This window comes from Rhipicephalus sanguineus, chromosome 8 (genome assembly GCF_013339695.2).
Source record: "Rhipicephalus sanguineus isolate Rsan-2018 chromosome 8, BIME_Rsan_1.4, whole genome shotgun sequence".
NCBI classification, from domain to species: domain Eukaryota; kingdom Metazoa; phylum Arthropoda; class Arachnida; order Ixodida; family Ixodidae; genus Rhipicephalus; species Rhipicephalus sanguineus.
The window spans coordinates 33,774,132-33,793,824 of NC_051183.1; positions in this window are offsets into that span (position 1 = coordinate 33,774,132).

The following is a 19,693-nucleotide window of genomic DNA, read 5'->3' on the forward strand; positions in this document are numbered from 1 at the left end:
TCTGATGTGGCGAAACCGTCTGGCACAGCGGGCTCGTCTAATAATGGCTCCTCGCTGGCGTCTGGTGCGGCGGCAAATGAGGCGTGTCGAAAGCAATTTGCGATCGTGGTCGCCGTCACACTCATCCACGGCGTTTGAAGCATTTCGAATGCATTCCGGGAAATTCGGCGAGGATGGCGTGGTACGGCGAATGATTGTCAACACTGAGTACCTTGATGCTTGGCTGTTGGGCGGTCGTTCGCTGGCCTGGTGTGGAATGTCCCGTTGTCGCATCGATGAGGAGGTCGTTGCGGCAGTCCGGAAGGAGGTTGTAGTGGGCCAGAAAGTCTGAGCCGATGATTGGCTCGGCGACGTCGGCGATGACAAAATTCCAGCGAAGGTCACGGCGTATGTTTCTGAGCTGGATGTGCAGGCAGAGCGAGCCGTACGTCTTGATTGTAGAGCGGTTTGCCGCGCTGAGCTCGAAAGACATAGGCGGACGAGGACCTTGAAGATGGGATCGCGGGTAGCAGCAAATGTCGGAACCGCTGTCGACAAGGAACCGCTGCTTCGTGATTTGGTCGGTGACGAAGATGCGACGGCCTCCGGGTTGGCAGCTTGCGGCCGTCTCTACGAGCTGCAGTTGGCGTTTTCCGCATGCCCAGCGGAACAGGGTGGTCGACATTGCCGGGCTCTGTCCCCGAAGCGTCGGTGGTAGTAGCACGGGCCGTTGTTGCCGGGTTGCCGCGACGAACTGGTGTTAAGGTCGCGGCTTTGCGAGTGGCGGCGCTGGTGCATCGGAAGACGTTCACCCAAGCGTTGTTGAATGGAGTTGAGCTGTCGATCGATGTCGTCGATGCGGCGTGCAAGCTCCGCGGTGTTCAGCGGTGCGGCGACAGCCTGGATGGTGGGCGACAACTGCGGCAAGGAGACCTCGATGACGCGATCAGCCATCTCCGCAAGTTCGTCGAGGGGTAACCTAACCTGGGCCTGCCGAATTGCCTGGGCGTGCGGCGGGAGTCGTTAGAGCCAAAGCACTCGCAGGAAGGAATCCTGGACTTGCAAGCTTCCCGCGAGCGCACGCATGTGGCACAGGAGCTGCGAAGGTTTGCGCTCAGCAAGCTCTGTGGACTGAAGTTGCCGCACCTTCTGTTCATCCGAGAGCGACAGGCGGCGGATGAGTTCAGTCTTCAGGTGTTCGTAGTGGTTGGCCGTTGGTGGGTTGGCGAGAATATCCCGGACCTCGTTGGCATAACGTGCGTCGAGGTGGGCGACGACGTAATCGTAGCGGGTGCGGTCTTGCGTGATGCGCGCCAGGGAGAACTGGGCCTCGAACTGGGCGAACCAGACTTCGGGCGAGTCCGCCCAAAACGCCGGAAGCTTGATGGCGACACGCCAGGCGTCGTGTGAGGCAGCGTGCGGGATGCCTTCTGCGGGAGCTCTGACGTCCTCAGCGGAGCCGGCAGGCACGGCCTCTGTTGTGGAGGCGCTGCGGGAAGGCTGCTGTTGCTGGGTCTGCAGTGCCTGTTGAAGTTGTTGCACTGGCGGTGCGGTGCGGTTTGTTCGGTTTCCGGGTCACCAGATGTGGGATGCCGTGTCGATGGAAGGACGCATCCCAACATAAAACGTAACAACTGTTTATTAACGGAGTAGCAGCAGCGGGGCGAGCATACCGACGCTGCGCTCAGTCGGGTAGCGAAGGAATGATCACTTCCGAGCTTGGCAGTTTGGTTTTAAAGCCACCGTCGGTGACGTAAGCCTCCGGTGACGCTGCGGTGGCGCTGTCCCTTATCGGAGGCGTGGTGTAGCATGAAGCCGTGTCACGCCGGGCTGGATAGTGACGAGGCGGAGGCTGCGCCGGTTTGTGCGCAGTGTGCTGCCACACATTATTTCGTTATAGCCCGTCTCGTTATAACGAGGTTTAACTGTATATATACACAGTCAAACTCCGCTACAATGAAATTGACGATACTTGGAAAAAACTTCGTTGATGCAAACATTTCGTTGTAGTGAAATCGAAAAAAATACAGCTGACCTGAGCTAGTAGAACAGAGAAACTTTTAATTCCAAAATTCAAAATGTGTCGGCTGCTTCCTTTGTTTCCCCAGAAGCGTCATGACGCGACTCATATATGCATAGCGACGCCAGGTTGAAAAGCACGCTGAAACAACGGCTTCCGCGAAAGAAACCAAACAGAGGCAAGGGCGCGCAACACGAACTGCACAGTTGCACTAGTACGCTAACAGTAGCAATTCGCCGCCAACAACATATCCGACAACACCGAGATGCAGGCGTGCATCGCGGAGCAATCACTTACGCCTTATTATAGGGAACCCAAGCTCAAGTTTGCGGCGTGACGACAGCGCCGCGCTACGGCTCTTTCGGAAAGCTCTGTAGCGCGTGCGCGGCCGACTCAGCCCCTTTCACGGTAGCGCTAGCGCACGTGCGCACGCGTTCTTCTGTCGGTGCGGGTAACTGGGGGGCCGTCAGCTCGGCACGTTGAACCAAGAGGCTTGCTGTGTGAAGCTGCGCATTTCCGCAATGGCAGAAGCGACCCCGCAGAAGTGCAAGCGAGGTCTGAAGTATTGCGGTTTACTGGCCTGCCACAACAGTGCAGACAGCACCAAGGCACGCGATTCACGTGTGAAACTGTATCGGTTCCCGGGCGTGTCACACAAAAAATAAAGGCGGCAAGCGTGGATAGCTGACAGCGCTGTCTCGCCTTCTATTTTGGCTGTCTGAGTTCATCACTTTTGTTCATTTCGACTACCTGAATCGGTAAGTAACGCGGCGCATGCACGCAGCGACTACAGTAATGATTACTCGCCGTCTTCTCGCATTGTGAAAGTCCAGTTATGGTTGTAAGTGAAGCAACTTTGTGTTTTGATTCCCCGTGTTCATGACACCTACCCGTCGTTGTTGAACGTTCACACTTGCATTTTACCGTTAGCGTTGCGCGGTTGGTTGAATTCAACTGAACTCGGCACATTGTCAGAAGTTCGGCGCCTGCAATTCACGGGTCGGGAAGGCTGCTCTATCACGCCGGAACGGAGGTCTGTGCATTTTCAGCAAGCTTTGACATCGTTCTGCAGGTTTGCTTTGTTTTTGTCACTTTGTTAGGGTGATATATATTTAAGCCGCTAAATATAACTGGCACTTAATACATGTTTTGCAATTGCAACCTTGAAGTAACCACCTTCTGACTGTGCGATTTTCTAGCCGCGTTCGCGCAGCAGGTTTTATATGCCTGTCAAGTCGTTATCATAAAAAGAGACTGCAAGCATGACGCGAGAGCCGAAAATACGAGGCGAGCAGTTCATCTTGCTTCACAGTGGTTAAAGCTCAGCTAGCTGCCTCGCGTCTCAATTGGCGGGTGATTCTCCAGCGGCATGGAGGACTTGACTCTAACCTTCTCAGGAAACAGTGCAATGGCCGTATAATTTTTTTTTCGCACGCCGCAAACGTTTGTTCACGAAAGTACACCGCTGCTACTGTAAGCATGCCATATCAAAACAATCATATGATTCACAGTCCACACCACAGAACATCGATAGCGTGTACGGCTTCATTTCGGAGTGCATGTGGATATTCATCTTTAACATGACACAATGAGACTTACCTCGACGTATGCGTCAGTCAGTCTCAGAGAGTGTGAGCGCCTCAGAATGTGTGAGCGGGCTGCTGCTCGCTATGTTTGCGAGCTCTTAGGTCTCAGCGAGGCGGATCTTGGCGCCGACACCACTGGGGGTCGTCGGGAGAGATGCATGGCTCGAAAGCTGTGGCGGGTTTCCCGGAATTATTGCTTGGAGAGTTTGTGTCGGGGAAGCTAACCGCCGCAGCAGATTCTCGAAACGGTCAGGCGGGCGCCGAGGTCGAGGCCATGTGGCCTCAGCAACAGAGGAGGACAAGCGATGTCCGAAGCGGGATATCGGGTTACGTCCGTCGGCAGTAATGGCCAACGCGGGTGGTTCTGGGGAAGGAGAGCGTCACGCGGATTCCTTTTCTCCTAGCTGAGAGCAAGGAGAGGGGGAAGGTACACTGTTTGTTAATGGTTTTTCAACTGAGAGGGGAAACGTACAGTGCTTGTATGATTGTTTTTCAACTGAGCGGGAATGCCGGTTGGAAGACGGGAAAGGAGAGTTCGCTGGGCGCGGCCCGTGCGAACGGTCGCCGTGAAAAAACGCTGCCTTACACCAGACTTTGGCTCTTCCTTTGCGTTGTCAGCGAGCACTCGGATCATCGAGGGGCTGTCGATACCAAATCAAACTTAACTACGTCCTACACGGTGTAATCGCGACTTGGGAAATGCATTTCACTTTGAGTCGGGCGTCGTTGCTCTCGATCGTCTGCTCTTCACCGTTAAAGGGACACTAAAGAGAAACAAAGAATTGGTTTAGATTGATAAAGTGTGGTCGGAGAACTTTTGTGTAGTTTATTTCACCAGCATAGGTCTATTATTAGAGGAGAAAACCAAGTTCAAAGTCTCATTTTTAAATTTCGCGCCGAACTTTGTAATTCGTGACGTAAAAGATTTCAAAGAGCATTTAACGTATTTTGGCGCCACTAGCTCGACGAAATTTCCACAAACTCGTTATGTCAAGTCTCTGGCCCCCTCAAAAGACAATGTACTTCGATTTAACCGATTAGGAACTACGTAGGCCCAAACAGGCGCCATCAAAAATATGTGCCGTCACGGAAAATGGTGCGGGAATTCCAAGGTGGCGTCGCCACCTGTATTTTCTTTTTGAGCGTTTTCTCGCTTATTAAGGGCCTTCTAGCAGCAAGCGTGGTGTTTTTGGTATCGTGGAAGACTACCGTATTTACTCGAATCTAACGCGCACCTTTTTTTCGGTAAAACGAGTCCAAAAATCGCATGCGCGTTAGAATCAAGTACCGAAAAAAATCTCGGTTATCATATTGCCATCGGCATTTCAAAATGGCCGCCTCCTATGCGCGGCGCGCCTCGGCTATTTCTGCCATTGTTTCAGTTCGTACGTGCGCTGAGGAGTTTGCCATCCCGTTCTGCGTTCGCATCGACGGCATGGAAGTGCCGACTCCAAATACTCGACGAGTGCACCACGATGCCGCATTTAAAAGAAAAGTTATTACATGTGCAGAGACGGACGGAAATGAGGCCGCATCGCGGTCGTTCGGAGTTCCCGAAACGTGCGTGCGAGACTGTCGCAAACAGAAGCAGAATATTTTTTACAGCAAAGCTTCACGAAAAGGTTTCAGTGGACCAAAGCAGGGCCGGTTTCCCGAAATCAAAGAGCGTTTACAGCGACAAGGAGTGGTCCGACAGCGACGAGGATTGATCCATTATGCGACTCGTATCGCCGCCGTAGTGGTGACAGCTTTAGCGGCAAGGCCCGCTGTTTGACTTTGTTTTATTTTTTGAAACTTTAGTTCTTTAAAACCCAAATACTTATTCTACGGAATGTGCGAAGGTTGACTCCTGCGGACTTTTTTTGTTTTTTTCTCTCGCGAAACATGGGTGCGCATTACAATCGATGTCTTAATTTTCTTTTTTTTTTGGTCGCGGAAAACGGGTGCGCGTTACAAACGAGGGCGCGGTAGAATCGAGTAAATACGGTACTTTACTAATGTGACAAAAATAGTTTTGCTCTTTTTAACGTGATTGACGAGCCTTTTTCATTTTATCAAGTTCGCTTTTCAGAAGTGCCAGTCAAGCTTGAAGATCCTTTTGAAGCCGCACTGCAAGCGGTACATTGTGAGGCACCGCAAGTGCACCGCGAGAGCTCTGCATGTGCACAGAAGCGAGCGGCAACGCGATGAAGAGAAGGGAAAACGCGCGCTGCTTACCCTCTAGTTTTTAATTTTTTGCCAGAGATGGCGCTGCCTGTCAAGAGCAGCAGCGCCGCTAAGTGTTGCTTGGGAAGCCTATATGCTATTCTTATCATCCATCACTCGTGGCTGGCTGATCCCGTTGATAACGCGGACGAATTGTTGCTCCGACCACCAGTCGCACTGGCCATGCGCGAAAAACACGAAAAGCATTGGCACTCGAAAAGGCATCGTTCCACGATTGCACCCCAGGGCTGCTCGCGTTGATAATGCGAATGTACCGTCGCTCTGACCTCTGGCGAAGTGCGAAAAGCACAAAAAGCATTGGAAAAAGAATCGCTCCCCGATTGCACGCCAGCGTGAACATCTGAGCTTTGGCTTCGGATTGTCTGCGACTAAGAAGCAACTCAAGCCAGCTGAGAAAGCAGGGGATAAAGTCCCTAGATTTTTCCTTTTCACTTAAGTACCAACAACTGCCTCCTTTCCCGGCCCTCTCTCACGCGCAGCTGGCGTCTGCCGCCATTTTCTTCCTAACTTGGAAGATTTACAAAGCCATGTGCGTCTAAGTACATTAGCCACGCATCTTTCAGCGGACAATATGCTAACGCGACGCGCCTTTCTCCTCCCGTCAAACCCCTGTCATTAGTGAAAGGGGGACGCATTTCCCCGGATGCTGGAAAAGCGTTAAGAAGAACGTGGCTACAGAAAACGAGCGTTAGCCAATGAGATTCGTCGGCGGCGCTTCAATGGTTGTCGGTACTTAAGAAAGAACAGGGAAAAATCTAGGGACTTTAGCAGGGCAGTCTGATCGCCGTCGCTATCAAGCAATGGTGGCCCTCATGCTCGGTCAACAGCGGCGGTTTCTGGTGGTGCCAACACGCGATTTAGACTTTGTGGACGTATTTTTATGTCTTAAAATGCACCAAAGTGTTCGAGATCGTGTTTATTGCACGGCAAATTTCGCTGAAGCGGAACGGCAGCAGAAAAAGTGTTCGTTGTGGCGAGCATATTTATGCATTGACTCCTATGGACTGTTGATGGGGAACCGAGAATTCTTCGTTGTACCGGAAATTTCGTTGAAGCGGCGTTCATTGTAACGGGATTCGACTGTGTGTGTATATATAAATATATATATGAAGGAAAGAAGTGGGAATTTTAAGGGCTCGTTTTTCTTTGTTATACACAATATTAATGAGAACTAACAGACAATAATGCCAAGGAAAGTATACGGGTGTCATGAGTAAAGGAGCACGGGGCGCGTGCCGGGCAGCGCAAGGCGTCGATGGTGTGCGGGGAATGGAAAAGTACCCGATGGTGTGCACCCCCGCCACGTCGACGCAAGCCATTGGCCGGAGAAAGGCGCGTGCCACGCGACCCGAGCCGAGGTAAGAGACCACGGAAGAAGACTTGGGCATTGTTCGGTGGAGTCGTCGAGGAGCAAGGTGGTGCAGGCCAGCGTCGCGTCCGCGACGGGAACAGCAGGGCCGAGTTCTGGAGGCAGCGTGGTGCATGCCCCGGGAGGGTGGCCGTCGACCTCGGGGTCTACCGAGCGAGGCGTTCCGGGCTTGCGGCAGCCTCATCACGCAGTTCTCGTGGCACCTGTGGCACTACCACAGCTCGGCAAGATGACGGCGACCTACCGACAATCACCGGAGAGCCACGTCGACAGTTCGAGACGGTGGCACTGAGGAGAGGTCGACAGTTAGGCCTAACTGGGAAAGACCGGTGTTCTCCGAAAGGAAGGAAGCATCAGCGAGGAAGACGATCAGCGAGGCGTCTGATCGACGGCGACGGCCCGGAGACGTCGACAGGCGCTGCGACGACGGGACTGGGCGTCGACATTGGACCACGAACAGAGTCAGCGGACACCGCGAACCGTAAGAACGCTCCATGGGTATCGCGAGTGACTGAGAGGCCATAGTGGCCAGACTTTAGGACTAGAGGAGCCAAGCAGAGCTAGAATGCTTTTCAATGTTTTGTCAGCGATAGCGTACTAGCCTAGAAATTTCCTAATGTGTCAATATTGTGTAAATTTTGAGTGTTCATTTTTGTGTGCCGTGGTGTGTTAGATAAAGTTTTGTTTGCAGTGCCACCACGGTGTCTCCCGACTCTCTCTCTCTCCCAACTCCATTCTGACATTGCCTCGGCTCGGGTCGCATGGCACGCGCCTTTCTCCGGCCAATGGCTTGCGTCGACGTGGCGGGGGTGCACACCATCGGGTACTTTTCCATTCCCCGCACACCATCGACGCCTTGCGCTGCCCGGCACGCGCCCCGTGCTCCTTTACTCATGACAACGGGACGTTATTAGTAGTAAATGTAATGTAAATGTGACGAAAGAAAAGTCGACGAAAAGATAGCTTGCCACGGGCAGGGACCAAACCTGCGACCTTCGAATAACGCGTCCGATGCTCGTCCACTTTTCTTTCTTCACATTTACATTACATTTACTACTAATAACGTCCCCTATACTTTCCTTGGCATTTTTTTTGTCTGTTAGTTCTCATTAATATTGTGTGTGTGTGTGTGTGTGTGTGTGTGTGTGTATGTATATATATATATATATATATATATATATATATATATATATATATATATATCCTTGATGCCTTCGGTACTATGCCAGGGATTATTGGTCAGTTGCCAGCTCGTAAAAAGATCATGTGCTCCGTGACGCCAACAGGCAGAAAAAAGTGTTCCACACTCGCCGCCATGGCTGCGATCGGCGCTGACTTTTAGGTTTAAATACACATATATATACCCCATAAAGTGGACGGGAGGATGACCGCCGCCGTAGCTCAGTGGCAGAGCATCGGACGCGTTATTTGAAGGTAGCAGGTTCGCTCCCTGCGGCGGCAAGTTGTCTTTTCGTCCACTTTACTTTCTTCACATTTATATCCTAATTACTACAAATAACATTCTCACACACACACACACGCATGCACTTAAAGAAGAAAAATTACACCATTTCCCACTAAAGGGGACCATGAGGCGATGCGAAGCCGGAGCACTTGCACGATCGCGTTCCGTTGGCGTTCGTTGGGCATGCTACTGACCTCGCGTCGTGGAATGCGAAGAGGAACGCTACGCGCGTCTTGTCTTCCCTCTAGCCTGGCCGTTAATTCTCACAGGGCAAACGGGGAACGCGGTCGACAGGCGTGCGAGAGTGGGGCAGCGTAGGAGAGGAGAAAGAGGGGGAGGGGACGCGCATGCGCTGGTGCTCATTGCGGCGTTGCGCAGGAGAGAATTTCGGCATGTCTAGCCTGCGTTTCAGAGGAAAAGTGGAAAGGGGAAGGGGAGAGGGAAAGTGGAGAGGGGAGGGGAATGTGGAGAGGAGAAAGTGAAGAGGGAAAGTGGAAAGGGGGAGGGTGAGGTTATGCACATGCGCAGTAAGGGTGGTCACGCCGCACACCACCACCACCACCACCGGATTGAACTCCGCCATAAGATACTTCGCATCTAAAAGTGTGCAGCTGCTACGGCGACAGTGTGCTTGTTCGCAATACTGCAAGGGATCAAAGTTGGGGGCGCGTTTCTTACGCGGGAGAAAAAAAATCTATATTTTGACGATTAAAGCTAGGGGTGTGTTCATTATGCAAGTGTAAATATGGTATATCCGTGTCATTAATGTTGAATATTCTTGGCTAAAAGATAGCTATACTCCGTTTCATACATCCGGTGCAACACTGCGGAAGCCATGCAAGAAGTTCAGCCAGCAAGATGTAGTGCACACGTCTTGCACTTGGCTTTCATCATTGTAAACGCTTGTGCTAGCCAAGCACGAGCCCGGGCATGATGCATCACGACAGGCTGCGAATGAAACACCAAAAAGTGTCAAGGCACCTACTGCAAGAAGTCTCGCTAGCTTCCACAGCGTTGCAATTGATATATGAAATAGTGAATTTCAACAATGTGGCTGCTTGGGCATGTTGGTACAAGCATGGTAATCTGTAGTGCATAAGGAAACATATAGTGTTCGCCTGTCCCATTGTTTTCTGTCCGTGCACCTTGCTTGATGATTTGGTATATTTGATGATTTCGCATTCGATTCATGTTAGAAAAATGTGATATTCACACAAGAATTGATCAAGGACCTGCGAATGGACTCTTGCAATGGCGAAAGAAGCGTACACTACAAGCTTCATACATTCACCACTTTGATTATCTTATCTCTGCTGTATTCCTATTTCAGTCTGTATTGACCAATTAACCACAGCAGCTAGCGTAACAAGCTTCCTCACCTTGCTTGTCTTTGTCAATTTCAGTGTGAACAAGGCAGCGCTTGACCACATCCATGGCATCATCTGGCTGCGCATAGACTGCCATCACTCGCACCACGGTGCCTTCAGGTGGTGGTCTGGTGACAGAGATGCAAAACGGGCAGACCACACCCATGTTTGCAAAGAGCTTCCGGCGATTCTCATTATACTGCAAATAGAATGACAAGCATATATTATAGAGTGAAAATTAGGGAGTAACATCAGGCCCATATCCGTCTTTAACAATGTGTACTAGAATTCATATTTTATTACCATGCTGGCCTCGTGTTGGCTTTTCTAACAGAATAAAAAAAGGCATGTTGCTAGCCAGCCAGATAACATGAGAAATGCCTATAACTTTGTGAAGCCAAAACTTTAATTAGATCACTGTAAAAATTGGAATACAAAGTAATGGGCTAAACAAGTCATAAGTGCACTCGACACCGTAAAAAAATTGTGCAAATTCTTGGGCAGATAAAGGCAGACCGAAGCGCGAAGTCGGGATCCTTCCTATGTGCCCTTGGAAAAGGCAGAGGAGTGATTCATTAAGCAGAGTACGCATTTGGACTAGTCAGTTTATGATTACCAGTAGAAAATCTGGCAGATCCCACGCACTGTGGGAATCTATGTAATGCGAAGCAGCCAGCAAAGAGCTGCATACGTTGCCTTGTTTGTCTTTGAGGGAAATGAAGGCATTCATGCCATGCCATCTAGTTCACTGTATATCGCATGTTTGTCATGCACTCATACAGGTACAATCTTTAATACAGTGAAACGTATATTATGGTATATCCAATGCATAACCTGTGGTTTATGTTCGTCATGCACTCATGTCATGCCATAGTAATTTCGGTGTGTATCCAGTTAACAAAACGGCCGGAAGCGCACCAAGCGAGTGCCATGTAAATCATGCCGTACATTAAATGCATGTCACGAGTGTCATGTTACCACCTGTCATTTATGTTCGTCGTACAGTCAGGTCACGCAATACCAGTTTTGGTGTATATCAAGCAAAGAAAATGGCCTTGAGCGCACCATGAGCATGGTATGTAAATCATGCTGTACATGAAATGCATGTCATGATTGTCATGTTAATAATAATATCTGGGGTTTAACGTCCCAAAACCAGGATATGATTATGAGAGACGCCGTAGTGGAGGGCTCCGGAAATTTTGACCACCTGGGGTTCTTTAACGTGCACCTAAATCTAAGTACACGGGCCTCAGACATTTTCGCCTCCATCGAAAATGCGATGATTGTCATGTTACCACCTGCCATTTTTGTCCGTCATACAGTCACGTCATGCAATACCAGTTTTGGTGTATATTAAGCTGGGAAACGGCCGCAAGCACACCATGAGCGTGGCATGTACATCTTGCTGTACATGAAATGCATGTCATGATTGTCATGTTACCACCGGCCATTTGTGTTCATCATACAGTCACGGTGCGCACTAACAATGTTGGTGTATGTCAAGCTAGCGAAACGGCTGCGAGCAGACCATGAGTGTGGCGTGTAAATCATGCTCTACACAACATGCATGTCATAACTGTCATGTTATAACCTGTCATTTATGTTCGTCGTACATTCATGTCAAGCAATACCAATTTTTGTGTATATCAAGCTAGCGAAACGGCCGCGAGCACACCATGAGCATGACATGCAAATCATGCCCTACATGATACATATGTCATGATTGTCATGTTATGGCCTGTCATTCATGCTCGTCGTACAGTCACATCACGCAATACCAATTTTGGTGTGTATCAAGCTAGCGAAACGGCCACAAGTGCACCATGAGCGCGGCATGTAAATCATATTCTACATGACATGGATGTCTTGATTTTCATGTTGCCAGCTGTCATTTATGTTTGCCATACAGAAATGCTTCGTCGTACCAATTTTGGTATCTATCCATATAATTAAACGGCTGTGAGCGCACCGAGACCATGTCATGTAAATAATGCTGTACATGACATGCATGTCACGATTTGCACGATAGGACCTGTCACTTATGTTTGTCATACAATCTTCTCACGTCATACCAATTTTGGTATGTATATCAAGTTAACGAAACGGCCGCAAGAGCACCAAGACCGTGGCATGTAAATCATGCTGTTCATGACGTGCATGTAATGATTTTCATGTTATGACCTATCGTTTATGTTCGTAGAAATAGAAATTTTGTTATACGTCCCATTAACGAAACGGCCAGGTGAGCACAGTCGAAGGCGGCTAGATATATACGCTCAAAGTCGCAGAAGTTCGCTAGGAAATGCTCCGCATTTAAAAAATAGCGTTAAAAAGACGGGACGAAAAAAGGACACAAGGACATGGTCTGCGTCTTTCTTCGTCCCATCTTTTAACAATGTTTTTGTATGAGTGATTCATGGCTTCAAGCGTGGCGTTGCCCCTTAAGTTTTCATAACCATCAGCGTAGCTGAAGGCACCCTGCTGTTCGGGAAAGTCACACATGCACACACAAAGACCCGCTGCTCTCTGTTACAGGCAGCGCGTCCACGCACTGTGCGCAGGACAGTCACGCACAATCAAGCATAATCTTAAATTTTAGGTTTAGAATAAACAAAGAATGAACTATACAATACGAGTCAGTGAAATAACTGACCAGTTCTTTGAATAGTATCCTCTACGACACTACCACCATAGGAAGGGGGACCAAAAAGTAATGCGAATAAATCTTTTCACTGAGGAAGAAAGGCAGCTAATAGGAGCATGCATACTACAATATTGTCTCCACCACTTAGCCAAGCAAAATCTTGATATATAATTCTTGTACACTGACTGCACTGCTTCCTTCTGAGCTTCTTCTCTCATCGTTTGTCAATTTAGTGATGGCAAAAGAACAAGGCCAAGTTATTCTTCGTTATACACTTTTTTTATCAGCAATGCTGGTCACACAAGATCCTAAGCAGAGGTGTGCTAATGCTTGAAACTGAAGTCAATTACTACACTTTTAATGTTCATCGTTTGAAAGAAGCGAGTTCTAAGAAGTTCAAACATTCAAAAAGATTAGAAATTTGATCAAATATCTTAATTGCACTTTTAAAAAATCTTGCGCTTTTTTTGGTAAGTGCAAAGAAACAACACGACTGAAGGTGATTAGTTTGCAAGATTTGCTGAATGGCTTTGAACAATTTATAAAGGAGCAAGACAAGTCCATCATGCCTTTGAGTGTGAAGACAATCAATGCTTAAAGATATTTGAATTGAAATGCGTATTAAGAAAAGGCACAATTCTTATTACTCTTGGTTCCCTTCTCGTGCTACTCGATTATTTTTTCTGCGTAAAATCTCTATCCTAGTTATGTTTGCAAGACCTTTCTTTCCATCATCAGGATACTGAATTTTAATGTTATCAGGGAAAACAAAAAGTCGGCTATCACAAGAAACACACTCAGGGTGGCCTTTCCAAAATTTGCTTAAATTAATTGAAGGTAGCAGTGGTCGATCATGTGCCCCTCATACATGCCCACCAAGATGTGAGCATTTCCCTATAACCGTAAACCACATCGGCAATAATGATGTAGCCTTCCACCCAATTACTGGCATAACATCAAGAATAAATGCTTAATAACGCATTCTGAAATTATGCCAAAAAAGAATACCGTGTATAAGTACAGCCTACACAAGACATCAAGAAGTTTAAAAATTAAGGGTTCTCACCGTCCACCTGATGCTTTTTTTAGCAGCCTTGATTTGCGAAAAGCAAGTCACATCAAATCCACAGTAGCCCTTGAACACACTCCTGCAACAAGACAACAGAAAATAAGATGTCCCCCTGAAGACAAATTTGAAATAGAATAAAAAGTAAACACTGTTCTATTTAAAGGGGCCCTGCAACACATTTCGAAGTTACCGTAGAAGACCTAACTATTCACTGCTGTTGGGTGAATATCCTCATGCAAAAGCTCTTGGAATCTGCCAAGTACAAGAGCAAAACACCGCTAATACGTACCTGGGAATGCGGCATAACTAAGCTGCTGTAGTGCTGCTACCAACAACGAAATAAGTGCACTGCCAAAATAAAATGCACAACCAAAGTAAATGTTGCCTAATCTACTCTTAAAAGTAGGGGTGTGCAAATATTCGAAAATTTCGAATAATGAATCGAATAGCGTTCTGTTCGATTCAGTACTCGTACCGAATACCACATATTCGAACTACTGAATATTTCTCAAATATCTTTCTGTTAATCAGCACCGAAGTGAAAACTCCAGAGGAACAACACGTTGGAAGAGCAAGGGATAATTTTTAGGGGTGTGCAAATAGTGAAATTCAATGTCGAATCAGATTCGAATCGAATAGTGTCGAATAGTGGCCAAAAATATCGAATATCGAACAGTATATTTACACGAAATGTGTACCGCCAGTTACAGGAAGATAAAGGAAAAATCAGGGACGTTACAGCGTGCTGACAGCTTTATTACGCACTTGTTCAGGAGTTGCTTTTGTTTCAGCTTTTATAGGCGGGCAGGCATGTTGATAGAAGAGCTGCCATTCCAGTCAGCAGCAGCACTCCTCACCTCCTAAGAGAGGGGCATACGGTAGCAAGTTTTCTTTCCACATGCTCATCTGACATCGGGAATGTTGTGCTTCATCGCCGTGGGTGCTCCGGGCCCAAAAGTCTTCGGGTGCCCGTTCGCAGCAGCGTTTTAACTGCACGTCGGAATGATGGGAGTTTGTGAACTAGTGGTGCAGTGCGGCAGTGGTGACTGCCCAGCAAGAACAAATTTTTACACGCAAAGCCAATCACCGAGGGTTTCGCAGGCCAAAGTCAGGTCGTTTTACGGCACTTGAGGCCACGGAGCAAGAATTCTCGAGGAGGCAAAACTGCGTTCGCTCGGGCGTCCTAATAAAGTCACGGAATCGGGCACAGCGCTCACGTGCCCTCTGTCATGAGAGTCCGCTAGCGGAGTAGGAAAAATGCGCGCGTCCCTCTCACCGCGCTCTTCGACGAAGCTGGTCGGTTCAAGGCAATTCGTCGCCGTTTTGCCGTTCGCGCTTCACGCCCGAATGGATGTGTTTTTGTGCATCCTCGCCGGCTCCAAATTTTAACGCGATTGCGTTAAAGACCTCGTTTCGCAGAAATACCGCCGTCGGCTTCGGTGAGGCTAGCAATTGAGAAGGCAATGCGCACGGGGCCCGATTATGCTATCGCGTTCTACTCTTAAAGGCGAAGCTCAAGCGCAAAAGTTTTTTCGGTAAATTAATGAGAAAAATGGCGTCACATACAGGAAAATTACCAGAGTGATATATTTTGGACGGACGGACGGATGGATGGACGGATCGACGGATGGACGGACAGACAGACAGACAGATAGATAGAAACGCTCAAAATGGCTCGGGTTCGCTAAGAAATGCTTTGCATTTAAAAAGTGTTTGTCTATTATTAATGCGAAATTGCAAATTCCTTAACAAGAGCAGTTGTTGAGATGACAGATAACACACAAAACTGTTATAATGAACGCTACATGCAGACGTAGCAGCAGTGCTACCTTGAGTGTCTGGATAACCAGAACCCCCCCCCCCCCTTCCCTTATATTCTCCTCCAATGGGAGAGGGGGTTCCACAGTACTTTTAAAAAGCTGCTGGTGTTGCTTAAGTTTGAGAACCCTGGCACTTTATTGTTTTTATTGCTTATGATGCACATATTTCCCGCTCGTTCCTGCCTACAACAGTGCTATGAAAGCAGGAACGTAGCTTCAAAGGAGAAAGCCAAAATCAAGATAGAATGCAAAGCACAAGCCACTACTACCTTCTTTAAAATATTCTCGCACTCTGCTTGTCAGCTCACGTGTCTGGCGTACAGCTGCAATGCAGTCAGGGTATGTGGCGGCGCCTGCCAGATTGTTTCTCAAGGTCACCCTGCTGCCACGGATTCGAGAGTATCGCGGACAAATCGGGTGCGCTTGCCATGGCAAGTATGCATATAACAATGTAGATCATCTTTAAACACAACTGCACAGTCAAGAAGACAGAAAAAATCTGAAGTGCCTACGTACGTTGCTGGTATCTGTCCAGAGCTGGACGCTGCTGATGGCACAGCATACTTTGGTGGCTCTGGGTGCTCCTCTGCTTGCTGCACATTGTCATTCAACGCTGTATACTGACTCAGTTGATCCATAGGGACAACTTCATGCATTGTTGTTGTGTCATGCAACCAAAGATTTATTACCAGCAATGAGCAAAAGGCCTGTCCCTCTCACACACTCACTTCTGCGCGTCATGACATCATCAACCCTTGCACAGCTAACATCACAGCAATGATCAACCAACATATTTCAGTGAAAGGTCGCATATTCTTCAATCCACATGTAAGTGGAGAAAACTGTCTGACTTTCGAATGCTGAAGCTTAAAGGAACATTAAGGGGAAAGTTATTTGAGTTTTATCAGTAGATCACCCTTCTAGAACACACAAAGTTATGATTGCTGCAAGAGGAGGCTTGGCAAGGCAGAAAAAATGCAAGAATCAAATACAGGTTATGTGGTCTCAATATCACACACTAGCGAGCCATGATATCCTAAAATTTGACAGCACCTGCTAGAGCCCAGTTAACTTTTATTGGTAAAGATGGAATATATTGCACATTCGAACCAGTTTATAACGAACTCGAAAGTGCCACGAAAATTGGTCGTTATATCAGTAGTTCGTTGTAAATGGACTCGCCCTCAAAAATGTGCACTTAGCGACCAAGCCAGTCAGTCTCAGAAAGTGTCAGCGCCTCAGAATATGCGAGCGGGCTGCTGCTCGTTGTTTGCGAGCTGTTAGGTCGCAGCGGATGCAGATCCATGGCACCGACACCACAGGGGGTCGTCGGGAGAGATGCATGACCCGAAAGCTGTGGCGGGTTCCCGGAATTATTGCTTGGAGAGTTTGTGTCGGGGAAGCGAACCGCGGTAAAGGATTCTCAAAACGGCCAGGCGGTCACCGCGGTCCAGGCCACGTGGCCGCAGCGACAGAAAAGGAGAAGCGAGGTCCGAAGCGGAATATCGGGTTACGTCCGTCGGCAGTAATGGCCAACGCGGATGGTTCTGCAGAAGGAGAGCATCGCGCGGTTTCCTTTTTTCTTAGCTGAGAGCAAGGAGAGGGGGAACGTACACTGTTTGTATAATAGGTTTCCAAATGAGAGGGGAAACGTACAGTGTTTGTATGATTGTTTTTCAAGCGGGAATACCCGCTGGAAGATGGGAACTGAGAGAGTTCGCTGGGCGCGGCCCGTGCGAAAGGTCGCCGTGGATAAACGCTGCCTTCAACCAGACTCTGGCTCTTCCTTTGCGTTGTCAGTGTGCACTCGGATCATTGAGGGGCTGTTGATACCAAACCAAACTTAACTAAGCCAGTTTCTTTTTCTGCGCACTTTTTATTGTAGAGTGCTAACAACCCCTCTGGTGACAAGCCTTTTCACACTGTGAAGCGACGCCCACTGCATGCACAAGTGATTCAAATTGCCTTTGCAGTGAACTGACACCGTTTCACTCAACCGCGGTACCGCGACGTGGAGCCAATCATCCCTGGTTAGTTGCGTGCAGCGCGTCGCGTACTCTGCTCACGTCATCACTGCCAGGTCACTTGCTGTACTACGAGCATTTGTGCGTTCTTCATGCCCACTTCACTTCGGACCATGCACGGGTACGGCGAGTAGCCTGTTCATGGTGAAGACAAGCATTTTGCAAGCAACACGCACTCTGTCTCCGCGATGCTCAACGGTCCTGCGCGGCGCGCTTGGGTTGTCGCCTAATAAAACACGCAGTATACACTCGCTGTAAGTGCATTGACGTTTCTCGGTGCCCGTGTCGCTCGACACCAGCAAGCCACTTTCGTTTCCACGAAGCGACGTGCACTTTATCTCGCACGGCACGGCGGCGGCGTGAACGGCAGCACTGCGCGCTTGTACTGTTTGTACCACCGTCAATCCGAACAGTTTACGCCACACGTGCAGCCGAGCCGATAGCTGCAGATGACTGTGATAAGGTTGTCGGCAATAAGTCATAATGGCACATTCACCGCCGGCTGCCACATCGCCTTCGCTCTCTTCTGTTATGCTTATCCGCGAAAGCATCGCCGCAATTGCATGGAAGTCGTAATCATTGATCAGCCGATCTCCGCCGTTACCGAAAAAAATGAAACACATTTTGCAGCACATTGTGGCATCAATGCAGTGAACTTTTATGCACCAAAGAGTTATCGCAGTCATCGCTTATTGCATTTTATGGCTTCTTGCATTCCAAGGCATAGGTTCATCGTAGGCGGCTGTAGCTGCAGAGAACGGCATCAGAAAAGGTTGCCGTGCGAAAGCTGACCACAAGGTTTCATGCTGCCTCCTATTTCTTTTCTTCTTTTTATTCCTCACTGCCATTCTGCCACTTAAAGGGGCCCTGCAACACTTTTCGAGCATGCTCAAAAAACGCTGCCGATCGGTAGTCGAGGCTCCCGAGAACACGCGAGCCAAATATTACAGCGATGCGCACGGCCTGGAATTTACAATAAATTCTCAAAGTCAGCTGAAAATCGCTCCTTCTTCTCTCGACAAATGATGTATTAGTCCGCAAAATATGACGCGATTGTCGGCAGTTCCACCATTGGCTGATGTTATAATCACGATAACACCCTCATTATTACTTTCGTTGTTAATTTTGAGTTCAATAAGTAGATAATATGTATGTTTATATTCTGTTATCGCGTTAAAAACACCGAACAAACATTAATATTAGCACTTCCGGTCTCACCGACAGCTCGTCTGCTCGTAGTTGCGTGGTTCCGTTTTCTTTGCCATGCGCAGTGCCGAAAACGTGAATATTTCTGTGCTTTTAACCATCGCCGGTTCCGTTGAGAGTGGCAGCCGTTCGAGTGTTGCCTCGTCAGCTGAGAACTGCATCGTCGGCACGTTCTCACGACCGACCGAGGCACGGGCGCAGCGTGTCTCCGATAACAATGCGGGCGTCCGGTAATGGCGGCGCTTCGGGGTCGTCTGCCAGTGCCGTCTTACGAGGCGGTGTATCGGAGTATGGGCCGAAACCGATCTCAGCTGTCATTCGTTCCAAACGAGCGCGCAGGTTTGCTTCCATGGTTGGCAGAGCGATGAAAACACTACGGCGTTCGAGGTGCACACCCAACATTACCAAACCAACGCGCAGTTTTCAAGCACGCGCGATATGGGCTCCGCTCGACGAGAACGACGCAAGCCGACCGGAAGTGGCGGCACAGACCACGTGGTTGCGCCCAGACGTCAGAGAGAAAAAAATGAAGAAAAAACTCCGCCGGCGCTCTTGGGCGGAGCCTCGCTCCTCTGCGCTGCCTCCCTCGATTCGCTGCCTATCTTTCCACGCGCTCGCGACGTTGAGTTGAGGGAGAAAGCTGCGGAACGTGATCTCTATAATTTGGTAACACCACTTAGACTCGACGGATTCGAAAAATTTTTGCGGCATATGACTCGTGAAGAGTCATACGTCAATAATGAGACTATTCCAATATAACTAAGAAAGGTGTTGCAGGGCCCCTTTAAGGAACGCCTGGAAAGTGAGCGACCTCGCTCGCAGCGTCCGAAATGAGCGTGCAGTGCTCGCTGATCTAGGGTATCTTCGTCGCTAGTAAACTGGAGTGGGGCACATGCCTCTCATGCTGTAGAAGGC